This window comes from Miscanthus floridulus, chromosome 8, assembly GCF_019320115.1.
Source record: "Miscanthus floridulus cultivar M001 chromosome 8, ASM1932011v1, whole genome shotgun sequence".
NCBI lineage: Eukaryota > Viridiplantae > Streptophyta > Magnoliopsida > Poales > Poaceae > Miscanthus > Miscanthus floridulus.
Window position 1 is genome coordinate 48,615,961 of NC_089587.1, and position 16,220 is coordinate 48,632,180.

Consider the following 16,220-nt stretch of genomic DNA (forward strand, 5'->3'; position numbering starts at 1 on the left):
GTGACATTCGTGATTCTAGATTTCACTTTTATATCAATAATGTTATTAGTTGGATACATTTTTTATCTGCATGTTAAGTTGAAATTCTTGTGCTTGTGGTATCTTTTTTTGAAGCTCCTTTATCGTATTTTCTGAAAAAGATAATAAGGATTACAGTTACTGGCTGCACTCTCCAACCGAACTCTCGTTTCAGGCTCCCTATTTTCTCTCACCTATATTTTATACATAACTTGTAACTACCAAGTCTAGCATTTTATATCTAAACCGTATTAGTATTATTGGAATGGATATTTGTTAATGACAATTTTGTACTGCTAAATATTGGAGGAATTATTTTTTTCAAATAATTTACAACTATATTTTTTTATTTGTCAGTCTTAGAACGGCTATATATTTGAATCGACACTCTTCTAACGGCTATAAATCAAATGGTCACTCTTCCTTCGATGGCTATAAATCAAACGGTCGCTCTTCCAATGGCTATAAATCAAACGGTCGCTCTATCTGCAACGGTTAAATTTTTCCGTCTATATATATGTATGACCATTCCCTTTCCTGAACCAATTCCGACATTGTGCTGCTTCTTGTCCACTGAAAATGAGTCATCTCTCCCGACTAGATTCATCTTCTTCATCCGATGATGGTGATGATGCTCTTGAGGAAACCCTTACCGCGTTACACCAAGCACACACTCAATATCTAGCTCTCCATGCTCCACGATGGGGCGGTTCTGTACCTGGGCGTCAGTACATTCATCGGGACAGAGAAAGTGGGCATTAGAGGTTGTAAAATGACTATTTCTCCGAAAATCCAACCTACGGGCCACCTTTCTTCCGGCACAGGTTTGCTAATAGCCTGTTAATTTATGTGTTTTATCCACATTCCTATGTCCATGTTTGCTTAGTTTGGATTTATCCCTCAGGTTTAGGATGTCTCGTACGCTATACCTTCGCATAGTGCAAGCTGTAGAGCAACATGATAATTATTTTGAGCAGAAAAGAGATAGAGTTGGACGTCTCGGGTTATCATCTTTGTAAAAGATTACTATAGCTTTTTATGCACAGTTATGGAGTACTAGCTGATTTCATGGATCAATACATTCGTTTTGGTGAAAGTACTGTCATTGAAAGCCTTAGAAGATTTGTCACAGCAGTTGTTGACGTGTTTGGAGAGGAGTACCTGAGATCCCCTAATGAGAATGACACAAGTAGATTACTTGCAATCGGGCAGTAGAGGGGCTTTCCTGGAATGCTTGGGAGTTTGGATTGCATGCATTGGAGGTGAAAGAATTGTCCTAACCCATGGCGCGGGCAATATATTGGGCATGAGCATGAGCCTACAATAATACTTAGCTGTTGCATCACATGATCTTTGGATTTGGCATGCTTTTTTGGTTTACCAGGGTCACACAATGATATCAATGTTCTTCATCGCTCCCATCTATTTGCAAGGCTAGCCAAAGGAGATGCCCCAGAAGTTAATTTTACCGTTAACGGTAATAATTATACAATGGGGTACTACCTTGTAGATGGCATCTACCCTCAATGGGCAACATTTGTGAAGACCATAACAAATCCCCAAGAGAACAAGAAGAAATATTTTGCCAAGGCACAAGAAGCGGTTAGAAAGGATGTGGAAAGGGCTTTTGGGGTCTTCAAGCTCAATTTGCCATTGTTCGCGGACCAGCTCGTATGTGGGATAAAGCGACACTTAGACAAATAATGACAGCTTGTGTCATCATGCACAACATGATCGTTGAAGACGAGCAAAGTGAAGATGAAGACGAAGATGTCCACTACGAGGGTGTCGGCCAGCTTGTGAGACCTACTCCACCTGAAGTTCGTAATCATACGCGGGAGTTTCATGAATTCCTACAAGCTCATCACAATATCACAAACAGGCAAATCCACACCCAACTTCAGCAAGATCTTATCGAGCACCTTTGGCAGCATCACCCGGACATATATCAGTACTGAACCTTCATATCCATGTAGTCTTGTACCATCTATTTTTTCAATCATGTATGAGTTGTGTACCCTTCAATCATGTATCAGTCATGTACCCTTCAATCATGTATCAGTCATGTACCACCTATTTTACTAGAGTACCTTATATTTTATCAATCATCTGCGCACACAAATTTGACACAAATTGTTCTTACAGAGTTCCATGGATAACAAACATACTGGTACATAATTTAAATAAACATAGTCCATAGTGCACACACAAAAGACAAATAAACACGATGCTTCTAGTTGCCACCACCACAACGTCGAGCAATGATCTCATTCTGCAATGTCTTATAAAATATCTTTTGTCGCTCACTCATACCATTAAGGTTCATGTTCATAACTTTCTCATCATCTTCTCTCTGTTTCAACTCTATTTCTCGTTGCATTAAATCCAGCTTTGTATTCGCTACTTGTTGCTTGATTTCAAGCCTTCTAGTCTCTACCACAAGCCTCTCATCATTACAGTCTTTTTTCTTAATCTCCCTCATCTCTTCGGCCTTTTCTCTCTTTGCCTACAATTTTTCCATTGCCTCCATGTAAAGGCCTTCTCCTTGAGAGTTAGGATTTTTACCTCTGCGTGCTTTCTCCTTCTTCTTACCATGTGGCCTTCCTTTCCTCGGTGATGTATGACTTGGTTCGTCCTCTTCATCAGCATACTTACTTTCATGAGTTCCAGGTGTATATGACCCTGGACTTGTGGTTGAGGAAGTCTTGTGTTTTTTCTGAGAGCTTTGAGAGGTCTCACAACCTAGATCAGCCCACTTCTGCTCATGTTGCAGCTTATTCTAGCAGTGCATGAAAATAAATGGTTTCCCCTCCGGATCTTTTTTATGGTACAATTCATTTGCCCTTTCTATCTGCACAAGAAACATGTGTTGGCTACCATGCACAAAAGATATACATTTCCAATCAATTAATAGAATTAAATAACTTACCTTATCTTGCTCTGTCAGCCCGCTTTCTCTTCTATTCTGAACTTGAGTATACGATCCACAAAATCTATTAACACTTTTATGGGTGATACCCCAACGGTGAGAGAGAGAACTGATATTACGCTCGGACTCAAAAGTCTTGTGCTCATGATAATAATCATGAATTCGCTTCCAATAGGTACTACGAGTTTGATCAGAGCCTTAAGCTGGAGCTAATTTCTAGCCATGCTTTCACCAACATATTGTCTTCCTGGGGAATGAAATTTCTAGTCCTCTTCTTACTTGGTTTCAGGGGGGAAGTACAATGTTCAGCAACTTGTTCAACATGTGTTTCAACTTTAAAGTCATCAAAAGATAGATCATTGGTGTCCCATTGCCTGAGAGCAAATCAACGTATCTCTGCATTGGTGTCCCCATTGCCTGAGACTAGATCAACCTAACTCTGAATAATTCTAAGAACACACAAAAATCAACTTGAACAACTAAATGATAAGACCTTAATCTGTCTACAACAACCAGATAATACTCAGGGTGTGTTTGGTTGAGCTGTGGCTGTGGAAAAAAGCTGTTGTGGGCTGTGAGCTGTGGGAAAGCTGTTGTGGGCTGTGAGCTGTGGGAAAGTTAAAAGTTGTTTGGTTAAACAAGTATAAAATATACCTTCTATCTTTATCTCTCTTGAAACAACTATGGAAGATCTTTTTATTCCACCAATTTCGAAAAGCAGAAAGCCAAAAACCAAAAGCAAGGTCAAACCAGCTTTCAAAAATGTACTACCAAAAAGCAGCTACTTCTAAAAAATTAGCCTCCAAAAGCAGCCTCTTTGGTTGGGCTTTTGGCTTTTGGGGCCAAAAGCCAAAGCCAAAAGCCCAACCAAACGGACCCTCAATAGGTCTAAAAAATCTCATGAATTTGAGATAAGTTCTACTGGAAATTTTGGCCATCTCATAATCACATAATCTACATAACCTTCTTCAGCTATTAAATAAATCCAAAAAAGACCTAATTGACACCTACAGCGCATCAAGGGGCAAGCTGCAGCGGGTCGTTCTTCACCTATTAAACAAATCCAAATCCAGGAGCGAGCTGCAGCTGGCCGCGCAGCAAGGGGCGACCTGCAGGTGACCGTACACAAAGGGGCTAGCAGCACGTGTGAACTTCGGGAGGCAGGCAAACAGGGAGCGAGCAGACGGCGGCTCCGGCAGGCTGCGCAGCAGGTCGCGAGCTCTAGCAAGTCGCGAAGCACAGGCGAGCGGGAGGCTGATTTGGCAGGCGCAGCAGCAGGGGCGAGATACACAGGCCTTGGCACAAGTGCGCAGCGGCAACAGATGGGATCTACGTAGGCACGTGAGCAGCGGCGGCCATGGGTGACGCCAGAACGAGAAGAGGAGGATGGGGACGTACCGGCTCGAAGAACTTCGGGGGGCATGGGAAGACGGCCGTTGGTCCTCTCAAACGGATGAGGCTCCGGATCGGAGTCCCTCAGATGTGGGGACGAGGAGAGAGAAATGAGACGTCCTCATCCTTTGGGGGTCCAATAGGAGACCGGTTGGAGAGCTGTTTTTGCGTTTTGTACCCTCAAAATGAGAGGAGGGCTGGGATAGGACGTTGGTTGGAGTTGCCCTAATTAAAGAGCCTAGCGACTTTTGCAAGAGAAAGAAAAATGGAGAAACTAATTGCAGAGCCTAATTTAGCCTATATTTCATACTAGTTGTAAAATGCCCTGATACAAATTATCACAGTAGGCAGTAGCTCGTTGAGAGTTCGGTCAGAGAATGTTGTACCTGTACCATACTGTTGTACACCCGGTTCAGAGCCTCCGAGGCTGCCGCCTGCGTGGGGCGCCAGCAGTGCAGAGCCTACGACGGTGAAGATCCACCACCGTACCAGTGCGTAGTAGTGCGGCTGTCAACAGTGGCAGACCCAGGATTTGAGTCCACGGTATGCCTACCAAAAATAAAATAAAATAAAATCTATTATCTAATAAGGTATACTTCAATACAAAAATTAGATAAAATAGTTCAGTAAAAGAAAACATAAAGAGCTCTAAATTGAACAGGCAAATTCAAAACTTGCATAAATGACAATATAAATCGTTCAAACATAAGACAAGGTCTTACATAAATAGAAGATTACAATACTAGTTTAAGGCATTTGCTTAACGCTTCTTTCGTGGCCATGAAAAAAGTGTGAACCATGCCATCCTCGCAACAGAGAAAATATCACACTCGCTAAAAAATGACCAAAAAATAATTCAATAATAACTGGTCACCCATTCCTCTTATTCTTACACATTGCAGAGAATACTCTTTCAACTCAGTACACAGTACTATGTACTCTACTCACAAATTGAGCAGCAAGCATCATTCAGCAGCAAATTCGCAAATTTGCTAAGCACATGTGTTTCAAATTTACCCAAACAAGCCGGACATGCTCCTCCGACAGGAGCGACGTCCACGTTGCCGAAATTCCCACCACCGTCCGATCTGTCATCGTATGGCCAAGATTGCTTATAGCCGCTTCCGTTAGAATCAGCTTCTTATAACTCTTCGTCGTCATAGTTGCTCTGCCTAGCTTCTGCAGCTTCTCGTCAGGACCCCAACCGATAAATATATAGCTGGCTCCCGCTTCTCATTCCAGATTCTTCTCCTGGCTTCCTCCTCTCTCCCCATCGGTCTCTCTCTGTCCCGACGCACGGAGGGGCGACAACGGCATGTCGGCGCCGCCGGATGCGACTGCTGTGCGGCGGCGGGCGCCGCCCTCCTTCGCCTCCTCCTCCTCCTCCATCCAACCTCGGCTGCCTCTCACCTCCGTTTTCCCCTCCCCTTTCTCTCTCTCCTTTCCTTTTGATGGCGTGACCGACCAAACCCTAGCTGCGCCATCGATATCCTCGTCACCAAACAAACCGCGTCCGCGTCGAGTCTCTCGGCTGTCCCCGGCTCTGGCGTCTCGCGTCTCCAAGCTACCCGTGCAGCTCCTCCACTCCGCCCCGCCACGCTAATTAATTCCAGCTGCAAGGAGTCACCGCCAGCCAAGACGTCGTAGTGCGCATGTCGTCGTAGACACCGCCACCGCCGCTGCCGTCGTCGTCCTAGATCCGACAGCCTCACGAGCTCCGTTTCCTCTAGGCCAGCCATCCCGGTGTCTCATCAACAGCGGCGGCGAGTTCTTGCTTGCTGTGTCCGGGCGCATGGCGGTGGCCGGCCATCGGCTCTTGGTCCTCTTCATCTCGACTGTCGTGGTGGCTGGGCTCACCTCTGCGGCGAATGGTCCTTTCCTGTCTGGTACGACCTCTTTGCTCCGGTGTTTCTTGCTGTCTGTTTCGCTTTCCGATCTCGTAGCTGATGGGCTGGTTCTGTACTTCTGTTTGCTCTGCATGAGCAGATAGCGTCTTCCATCCGAGCTCCAGATCTACAGGGAGGAGCTTGCTGCAGGCCAAGAATAGTACGTTTCATTCCTTCTTTTCTCCTTTAACCACTTCAACCTGTGATTAATTCGTGGATTGGGTGATTCTGATCTGAGATTGGGAGTTATGTGTTAGCGTACCCCTCCATTGATGGCATAACAGTTTGGGTACAAACTGGATTAGACAACCTCTTGGAAGAGGGATGTCTCGAGTTTAGCAAGCAATTTGGATGGAGGAATGGAGAATCGGAATTGCGGAAGGAAGATAGCTCTGAACCTAGGGAGAAGGGCTAGAAGGAGAGGAACCGGAGGAGATGAACAAGACATGTCTCTTTATTCAATTCATTGAATTTCCTTTCTGATGCAGCTGCTCTTCTTGTGGTGTTGCCCTTCAGCTGGTTGGTCCAGTAGGCAACATGGCCCATGGCACAACTCCAGTTCATACCTAGGATGATTCCTCACATTCTCCTCTTCATAAAAATTGACTTGCCCTCAGGTCGATGCAAAAATGTCAAACCACCGGTATCCCATGGCACTTGTGATTCTTCAGTGCTATGACTTGACCTTGTTCCATTTGTCTTTTGTTCTACCACACCATGTGTCTCTGTTACAGTTTCTTTGTTGCAGGTCATGGCCGAGTCTTAATTTCTCTGCATTGAGGGAGAGATCATGCTAATTAAAGCAAAAAAAATCAAAACGCAGTATACACCTACTATCCTAACAGGTGAAGCTGCAGCTGTCATCCTCAAAAGTAAGATGTTTGCCATTTTTTTATGGATAAAAAAAAATGGGACCATTTAAGTCATGGAAATTCTATGTGTGTTTTTCCCTTTTCCTTTTATAACATCTTCAATTGAGTATTAATTGTTATCACCGCATTTATTTAATATATACGGTTTATAGTTTTGCAAATTTGATATATCATGATAGGTGCCCCCATTGAAAGAAGGGTTGGGGTAGCATAGAGGTTCAGGGGAAATTTTCATGTATGCTTTGGGGTAGCATAGAGGTTTTGAAAATTATGCCTCTGCTATAATCTGAAACCTGTAAATATAGCCTCTGGAAATTATGCCCTGAATTATTATATCACAGCACAAACATGATCTAGAAATTTCATATAGCCTCTTCTAAAAGGGTGTACCCAGTGTAGAGAGCTCCCGCTCTGTGCGGGGTCTGGGGAATTGTGTCAGTGGTAAGCCTTACCCTCGCTTGTGCAATGCGATGAGACCGCGACTCGATATAGCCTCTGCTACCAATTCAAAAATATTTTCGCATTAGCTGCACCTGTTTATGCCTGCTTCCTCTTCTCATCTTTTCCTTCCTAGTCAAAACATGGCTATTCTAATTGCAGGCACCTGATACCACTAAAATTCCATGGAACACAGTTCACAGACATGCCAATTTCGGTGCACTCACATACAGCATGCACAATCCTCCCTTGTGATAAGTATGCTGATCCTGTGATGCCATTTGTCATCCTATTTTTATTTATCGTTATACATGCACACCATCGATTCTTTATTTAACATAGATATTTGCAGATGTCATTGGTTTCATCATTGATATTCAGCCACCAATTCCTATATAATTTCCAGAGGCAAGGACAAGCTAACTACCCTTAGAGAGGTGCTCATAAAGGATCTGTGGTAAGTGTTTTTACCTAAAAAGAGCTCTCAGTACTTGGTCACCGCCTTGCATCTTCATAATAATTTGTTTTTTTTTAAATCGACGTATGGGGAAAAAATGCTATTCCCATATTTTGCAAGGACACAAAGCTCCAAGTAATCTTATGGGGGTGCACAAGCTAAGGATTTCAACATTGATACTGTTCGTTGTCTGCTTAAAAAAAACCCTGTAAGTTTACTCACAAATATAGCAGCTCTGTACACCGCCTCCAGCCTGTATATAACAATGGACACTCGAAAATGTGTTTCCACTTGGTTAGCAGCTTTGCACAGTAATTCTCTTCTGTATTTTTAATATGCTTATCACCACAACTTTGAATGCCCCTGTTTAAGTACCGCTTATTTTCGTAGCTCAGAACCAGCAAACTATCTAAATCCTTATGTGGATGTTCCATGACCATTATAGAGGCGCATGATTTAGAAGCAACCCATCTATGTCCTTCAGAAATCTGTGCTAAATGACTAAGTAGATACCTCTCAAGAACAATTGTTATATATATTTTTCTTACATGTCAAACACTACATTTACTGGTTGCTGCTTACCTGGAAACTACTATATGACTAACAACTAATCTCATATTCACCTATTTCCTCTTCGTACACTACGCATAGTACATCTCACCGTACACTTTGTTACACCCCCGATTATCAATGTTTCCAGATTACTACCCCTTTTTCAAACTCTGGAAATTCCAAGAGCAACAACAGCTACTTACTGAGGACAGCGCTCCGATCAAATGGCAAAATCATCAACCTTTGTAGCGCTTATTGCCCAAGGTACAGATCCTCTGCCTCCACCCATTGTGTGATCACACCTTAGGCTTTACTTAACTGGTTCCGCTAAATTCCTTAGTCTGTTACTAATATCTTTTTTACCCTCCTTTTTAATTGTTAGCTATTTCTAGATTGATCTCTCGTGAAACAAAAAAACAGAAAATCTTAATAGTTGCAGCTCTAAACCTACACACGTGTGATGACGTAGGTATCCCTTCCAGATTCGTATCTATGATTTCAAATACATGTATGCCATACACAAATTACTGTCAACTTGCAGCATTTGATAATACCTATGACACTGACCTTAACCTCCTACAAGTTCACAATTTTTTATAGTTTACAATAACCTGTCTAATTAATGTTTATTTTATCATAACTAGGTGCTATTTTATTTTTTTCCCTATTCCCAGCTGTAGGTATGACTAACACAGGTAAATTCGCGGATATATTAGTGGCTTACATTATCCTATTTTGTCATAACTATATCTTATGAGTTTAGGGAACACACACGAACATAGGTTTCTTTTCACATAACCGTTCGACATATAATGTTCCAATCAGAACAGCATACTATTTATCTGCTTTCGTTCAAGATCGGAGATGTCAAATAAAATTAATTGTTTTGGTACTCTTCCTATATTCTACAGGTTGTCCCTAATTCTGTGTCTTGTCACAGGCATGGAGAGATGTGCACACTCCAAATTCAGTGGAGGACCAGCTGGATCCTATCTCAATCTCGCGGCGTGTGGCGTGTATGCGTATGTAACATGTCTGACTTTATCAAAAGTTGTTGCTGTATGCAGAATAAATAGAGCTTCTTGTGTATTTTGTGTATGTATATCTTTGTGCTTTCCATACTACACCAGGAATCAGCTCCACACCCCCCTTTGAATTTAACAGCTACTGCGCTTTGTACCCTGCTGCATCAGTAAATGCAGGTGTTCGTATCATAATGTACTCAGCTTTTGGATTCTCCAAGTGGTACACACCATCTGTAATGCATATACAAAGCTCTTTATATATTTATATGTAACTCTTAGATGCTTTTGAGCCCATAAATTAAAATATATCTTCATCTTCTACTATCACACAAAATTATCTGTATTTATGAACGCGCGCTGTATGCAACATGTGTATCTTACCTGTATAAACCTAAAGGTACTTGCTTTGCATGACTAATATGTTCAAATTGTTAAATTGATTTCCTAATGTCGTCTCCATATTAGCTAAAATTCTTTGTTATTGTTTCTTCGTCCCCTCTTCTGTTTCTGTGTACCAAAGAAAATATATACTTGCCAGCATGTAGCTAATTATTTTTGCACCAGCTTTGGTTTCAAAGAATTGCTACAAACTATATCTCACTTCTTCTATGATACGGCCATGTACTCATCCCAAGGCAAGTTTCTTAGTCTATTTATGTACTTCATTCTCAACCTGTTTATTTAGTATTTTAATACATACATTCTCTATTTATGACTACTTGACAATGGCCGCCTTGGCTATAGAGAAATCATCTGCTTATGTTTTATGTGTATAGAATGTTGTGTTGATGCCAAAGAGGTTTCGTGTGTCATCAAAGCAGCTGCCTCTTCTTTTTTCTTCTCTTTGCGCCAAACTATTTTTCTGCGATCTTTTCAGTTTGCTAAGAAAAGAAAAAAGAGGGCTCTGCCTCTGCCTCGGATTTTATCGAGCGCGAAAAGATTGGAAGCAAGGATGTCAAACTGTCTCGGTTTTTTAGTGTGGTTTTAGATAGCTCTCTCAGAGATGCTCCAATATATAATCAACCCCAACGATGACCTTCTGTGATTCTCTAGGGGGTTTCATGAAGGATGTCAAACTGTCTCGGAGTTCATTGCTTATTTTGTTTAGGCACCTTGGGAGCATTGTGTATTCCTCGCGTGGTGCAAAATAAAACGAGTTGCTTATGTGTGCCTTCTGTGTGTAGCTAATTGTCTTTTCTCCTCTTTCTATCCTGTACCCTGCAGGTCATAATGCTACGTTGAGGGAAAATGCAGCTAGCATACGCATTTATATTGAAGATGAAAGGAAGCAAAGTTGCAATATATTTTCAGAAGACATCCGCGAAGCAATCCAGCAATACTGTTCTCGTGTGTTTACCATCAGCAAAAGTAGAAACTTTCTTTTCCCATTTAGATACCTTTCTCGGTTGTATAACAGTTTAGCACAATATTAAGTGAATATTCTTGACATTGTCATTCAAACCAACGTTCCAGCTTCTCTATATAACATATATACATATCAGCTCGATGGATGCACTTTCGCCTAACTTACGACGCGCGCAAAGGCGCGCGTAACATACTAGTTTTAAACAAACGCGCTGATGTCCACGAGCCGCGACTAGCGTCCGGCGAGAACACCGAGCAGAGGCGCTGCAGAACAGCCGCCACGGCCCACGGGAGAAGACGACTGACTAGGCGCGGAAGGAAAGAAAGTAGTCGCGAGCGGAGTCCGGGCTGGCGGGCGACGAAGGCGCAACGTGAGGCAGGCTTTGTTGGGTTTCCCTCTGGGCTGGGCTGCCTGCCCGGCCATTGGGCCTGGAAGTGGAGAACCGACGCAAGGGGTTTTTTTTTTTTTGCAAGGTTTTGCTAATTTTTGAAACCTCTAAAATTTAAATTTGACTTCAGTTCAAACTTCAATTTTTAAGGGGAAGTCCACAAATGGTAACAATCCTGATATATGGTATGAGTTTGGCCTTTCAAAAATTCAAGGCTACCTCCAAATGTCCTTGATTTTGCAAGTCAGCTCGCATTCAAGTTGGACATTCACTGCTGAATCCACCACGTCGATCCTGGGACTTGACTAGGATGAACAGTTGTACAGCAATGTGTTTCCTCCTGAGCAAACTGGTGCCGCCATGTTTCTTGAGTGAAGATGGCTCGGAGAATTTGCGACGAGCTCGAAATGACTAGAACTGGGTTGGACATCAAATGTGATGGCAACATTTTTGGTTGATATATTTGGGGGAAAAATCTTCTCGTCAATTGGAATAATTAATTTAATGAACTGGAGCAGTTCTTTACAAGATTCAACCAATTTCTTTTGTGAATTGGAACGATCTTTATATATATATATATATACACTATAAAATTTTGTTATGGGGTGAGCATTTTGGCGCGGCAACAGCAACAACAACAGGCGCGCACGGTGACCCATGGCGGCGTACTAGCAGCAGCAGCAGCATGTGCTTTTCTGAGATCTACTTTTGAAACATCCAAATAAAAAACTTGGAACATACGTCTGAAACAAATAAAACACTTGAAACATGCATGTATAGCTATAGCAACATGTGCAACATCAGACCTACTTTTAAAACATTAAGATGAAATATTTGCAACATACGTCTGAAACAGATGAAACACTTGAAACATGCGTGTATAACCATTGCAACAAACACCTAAAACACTCGAAACATAGGTTTGCAACATGCGTATTATTTTGTCATTGCAACATGTGCATCATTCTGATCTACTTTTGCAACATCCAGATGAAATATTTACAAATCTGAAACACTTGAAATATAGGCTGCAACATGCATATTTTGTCATTGCAACGTGTAAAACATTTCGATCTACTTTTGCAACATCGATATAAAACACTTGCAACATACCTTTGAAACACCTGAAATATTTGAAACATACGTTTGAAACATGCTCTTTGAGCGCAAACATCTCCTTGCTGCTTCGCAAATGGAGGCTCGTCGGCGCGTGGAGGTCACCGGTGTGCTCGACAACGACGCGGAGTTGGGTGACGGCGCACAGAGGGTAGGTGTGGGGGCAGCACAGGCGGCAGTGCGCGCAGTGGGCGGGTGGGTGTCGCATGGAGGTCACTGCTGAGCTCGTCGGCAGCGCACATAGGGCCAGGTGGGGGTGCCACGGGCGGCGTTGGCACAGAGGGCAGGTGGGTGCAGCACGGGTGGCGCAGAGAGTGGGTGCAGCGTCCGACATCCGAACGCTCAGGTTAGAGCATTTTCTGAAATATAAATGAGAAGGAATAAATCTTCAAGTCAAACAATACCATCTTAATCAGCCATTAATAATTTCTTAAACATTTCTTAAATTTTAGAATTCACAATGTACTATATTTCAAGACTGAGGGAGTAGAACGTATTACATATATGACTGCCAGATGTAGATATATTTGTTTACATATTACATATAGATATATAGCATGTTCGCTTGCTCGTATACGATCGTGGATTATAAGCTGAAATAGTATTTTTCTCTCACACCAAACCAGTCAGCAGTAAATAATCCATGATTATTTACGACGAAACGAACGTGATGATATAGATCACTTTTTTCATAGATACGGTTTTGATCATCTCTCATCCCTGATCATCCTACCATAAATTGCACAGTTCAAGTGATGTTGCTTCCTGGTCATCACGAGAATCTTCTGAAGAAATCAATGCAGGCTGCCAGCCTTTCAAAGTTTCAGAATCCACTTTGTACACTACTCCATCTGTCCAGAAACAAATGCAAAAAAGTGGTTCACGTTTAACTAAATTTCTAGTAAATACTATTTACATTTATAGCTCCAAAATAATTTATTATAAAAATATATTTCATAATTAATGTAATGATATTTATTTGATATCATAAATATTGATACTTTTTTATCTATAATTGATCGAACTTAGAATACTAAACCATAATACTGTGCTAGAATTGCATTCTTCCTAGGATGGATGGAGTACTAATTAAGGCACTGTTCGCTTCTCTTATAATCTGTCTTCTTCAGCTTGTTTTTTTAGCCGAAACAGTATTTTTCTCTCATAACAAATCAGCCAGAACAATGTTTTAGCTTTTTTCAGCAAAGCGAACGGGGCCTAAAAACCAACAAGTATTACTTCCAAGTAATGACGGCTTTAACCATATGGTACATTAACCTATTTAACAATGACTGATAGCTTAGCAGGTATCAAAACTTGATCGGGCTAAGCATAGAATATGATGAATGTTATGGAAACCAATAGCAGGAAGAAAACCACTTTTAAGTTGTTTTAACCCATAGGGACGACTTGTAACCCATTTCTGTCGGTGTTACGAACCACCGGCTATTAAATTTGTATCTGCGCATCTGGCCCGGATGGTGTGCTCAGAGGACACAAGGATTTATATTAGTTTGGGCAGAATGTCCCTACGTCCAGTCTGCTGCTGCTCGTGTTACCGACACTAGTTTGTAGTAGGGGTTACAAACGGGCGAGAAAGAAAGAATGTCCCAAGTCTCTGGTTGAAAGATCAAATAGAGTTGAGTCTCCCTGAGCTCGTTCAGCAGTGTGCTCGTGCCTCCTTCTCGGGGCGTCATGCTTCCCCTATTATAGGTGAAGGGAAAGGCGCAGGTTACAGAAAGAGAAGAAGAAAAGCGAGGGAGTAGAAGGCCCCCATGATCGCGGCGTCCTTCATCTCCTTTATGTGGGTCTCGCCGGTCCTATAGATGATGACGGTGATGACTCCACGACGTGGCCCTGTTCATCACTGGTGCCATGCCTTGACGTCATCAGCTGGTCGTGGCGTTCCATCCCATCCCAGTGGATGGTGTGGTGAACCGACATGCCTGTCAGCGGCCGTACAGGGATTAGGCAGCATAGCGCCCACTCACCCATCACTGTTGGCGATGCGAACCCCTAGGCGTGGCCTGACATGGCCATGGGTCACGTCAAGGCGTGCCCACGCCCTTCTGGTGTCAGAGGCTTGACCCAGTTTCACACGCTTGGACCTATAGTGGTTGGAGGTGGTATGGACCCCGCTAGGCGAGACGGAGCCCACGCCCGAGGGGTCGGGTGAGATGGCTCCCGTACCCTCGGGGTCAGGCGACACGGCCCCGTGCCCAAGGGGGCTGGTGAGGCAGAAACCATCCCTTTGGGGTCGGTCGAGACTAAAATACATCCTTGATTATCTAAGCGAGTTATCGTCTGCGGTCCTTAGATCCCTTCTTCGAGTATCCCTAATACTGATACCCGACAGTAGCCCTCAAGCCTACGGAGGAGTAGGATACTCCTTTGTAGGCTTTTTCGGATAAAGGGCCTTCGAGGGCTTCGACATTCTACTGCCCGCGGGACGCCTTGGTGGGTTACGATTCCCTTCTGTCACGATCGGACTCCTTGGAAACATGTAGTTGCGGGATTCGGGGGGACGAAAAAGATTTCTCTTGATTCTGATCCCTTCCTAGGATCCGATCGATCCACCATCGTCATGCGACCGCGTATTCGGTCTCCTTACGAGTCCAACTTCCCTCGAGCCCCCGCGTGTAGCAGGGGTCCGGTCGAGGTGTCAGCTCATCTTGTGATAGTCCTCCCTCAAAGGTTTTTTGATAAAATGGAGGGGCTAAGCCCTGCCATTTTTTCCTCGATAGACGAATTATGATGCTCGGTGAGCTGTTAACGGGCTAGTCCGAGTGGGGCCCTGGCTTCCCATTCGTGAGGGTCCGGCATGGGTCAGCTAGTGACCGACTCCAGATTCTTGGCGGCCAATCCATATAGTTCTTGGGTCTGTTCGACCAGTCCTAAGGGCTCGCTGCCTTTCTTTGAGGAAAAACCATGGACTGTGAACCGACCAAGACTCGAACATTGACTAGGATGCCTGCGGCGCTCGTGCGCCCGGGTACTGGCCGCTAGTGGGCCCATCCCTTTCCACCCCTCACTCTAAAGGCGCCCTAGAGCGGTTGTGAACCCGTCTATGGGCCAACCTTCGAACTCCTAGGCCTAAATAGGCCATGGGAGCATTTTCAGCTCTATATCCCTCCTTACCTATGGCAGTTCTCAGTCCATTGACTAGGGCAAACCGTCATGCGGCGCGTCCTTCGAGGGAGACCCTCGGACACATGACTTATCTGCCAAGATAGAGGATGAGATCATCCCCCGAAAAATTAGTTAGTTAGATGAACGAAGTGGTGGTCTTGTAATAAATGAATAAGTTTTTGTTCTTTTGTGTTATAAAAAGGTTACTGCATTCCGACCCTTTTCCGTTGTTAAGGCTACAAGGCTTAAGTTGCAGGCGAAAGAACCCTGATCACGCTGGTGAGCAAGAATGTCGCAGCCACTAGGGCATAGGTTACTTACAGTCCGACCAACTTTACTCAGTGTTCGTTTCCATAACTCTCGCTTTTAGATCTTAACGTGAGAAGGGGTCGGACACAGCGATTGTTTCTGAATAGGTATGCTCTTATCAGCCCCCAAGTGAGGCCCGACCCTGTGTCGTTGCTGGGGTCGGGTGTCACTAAGGATCGAGGATGAGATAGCGAAAAAGAAAGCATTTTTGTATTTTAGAAACACCGTTCTTAGTTTTCATGGGTACATGCATATGCTAAGGGTAAAAAGGATGTAGCTGCTCGATGTTCCATGTGTTGACGAAGACCTTGCTATCGATGGTCTTGAGCTTGTATGTGCCAGG

General features: G+C 43.4%; 1 long non-coding RNA gene across 1 annotated transcript; it reads left to right on the forward strand.

Moving 5' to 3' along the window:
* The first annotated feature begins 6,324 nt into the window (after nt 1-6,324).
* On the forward strand, nt 6,325-10,977 carry LOC136471921 (uncharacterized). Its single transcript, XR_010762154.1, has 8 exons — nt 6,325-6,385; nt 6,714-7,097; nt 7,698-7,793; nt 7,888-7,992; nt 8,113-8,200; nt 8,693-8,808; nt 9,485-10,204; nt 10,794-10,977. It is a non-coding gene; the product is annotated as an uncharacterized lncRNA (long non-coding RNA).
* The last annotated feature ends 5,243 nt before the right edge of the window (nt 10,978-16,220 follow it).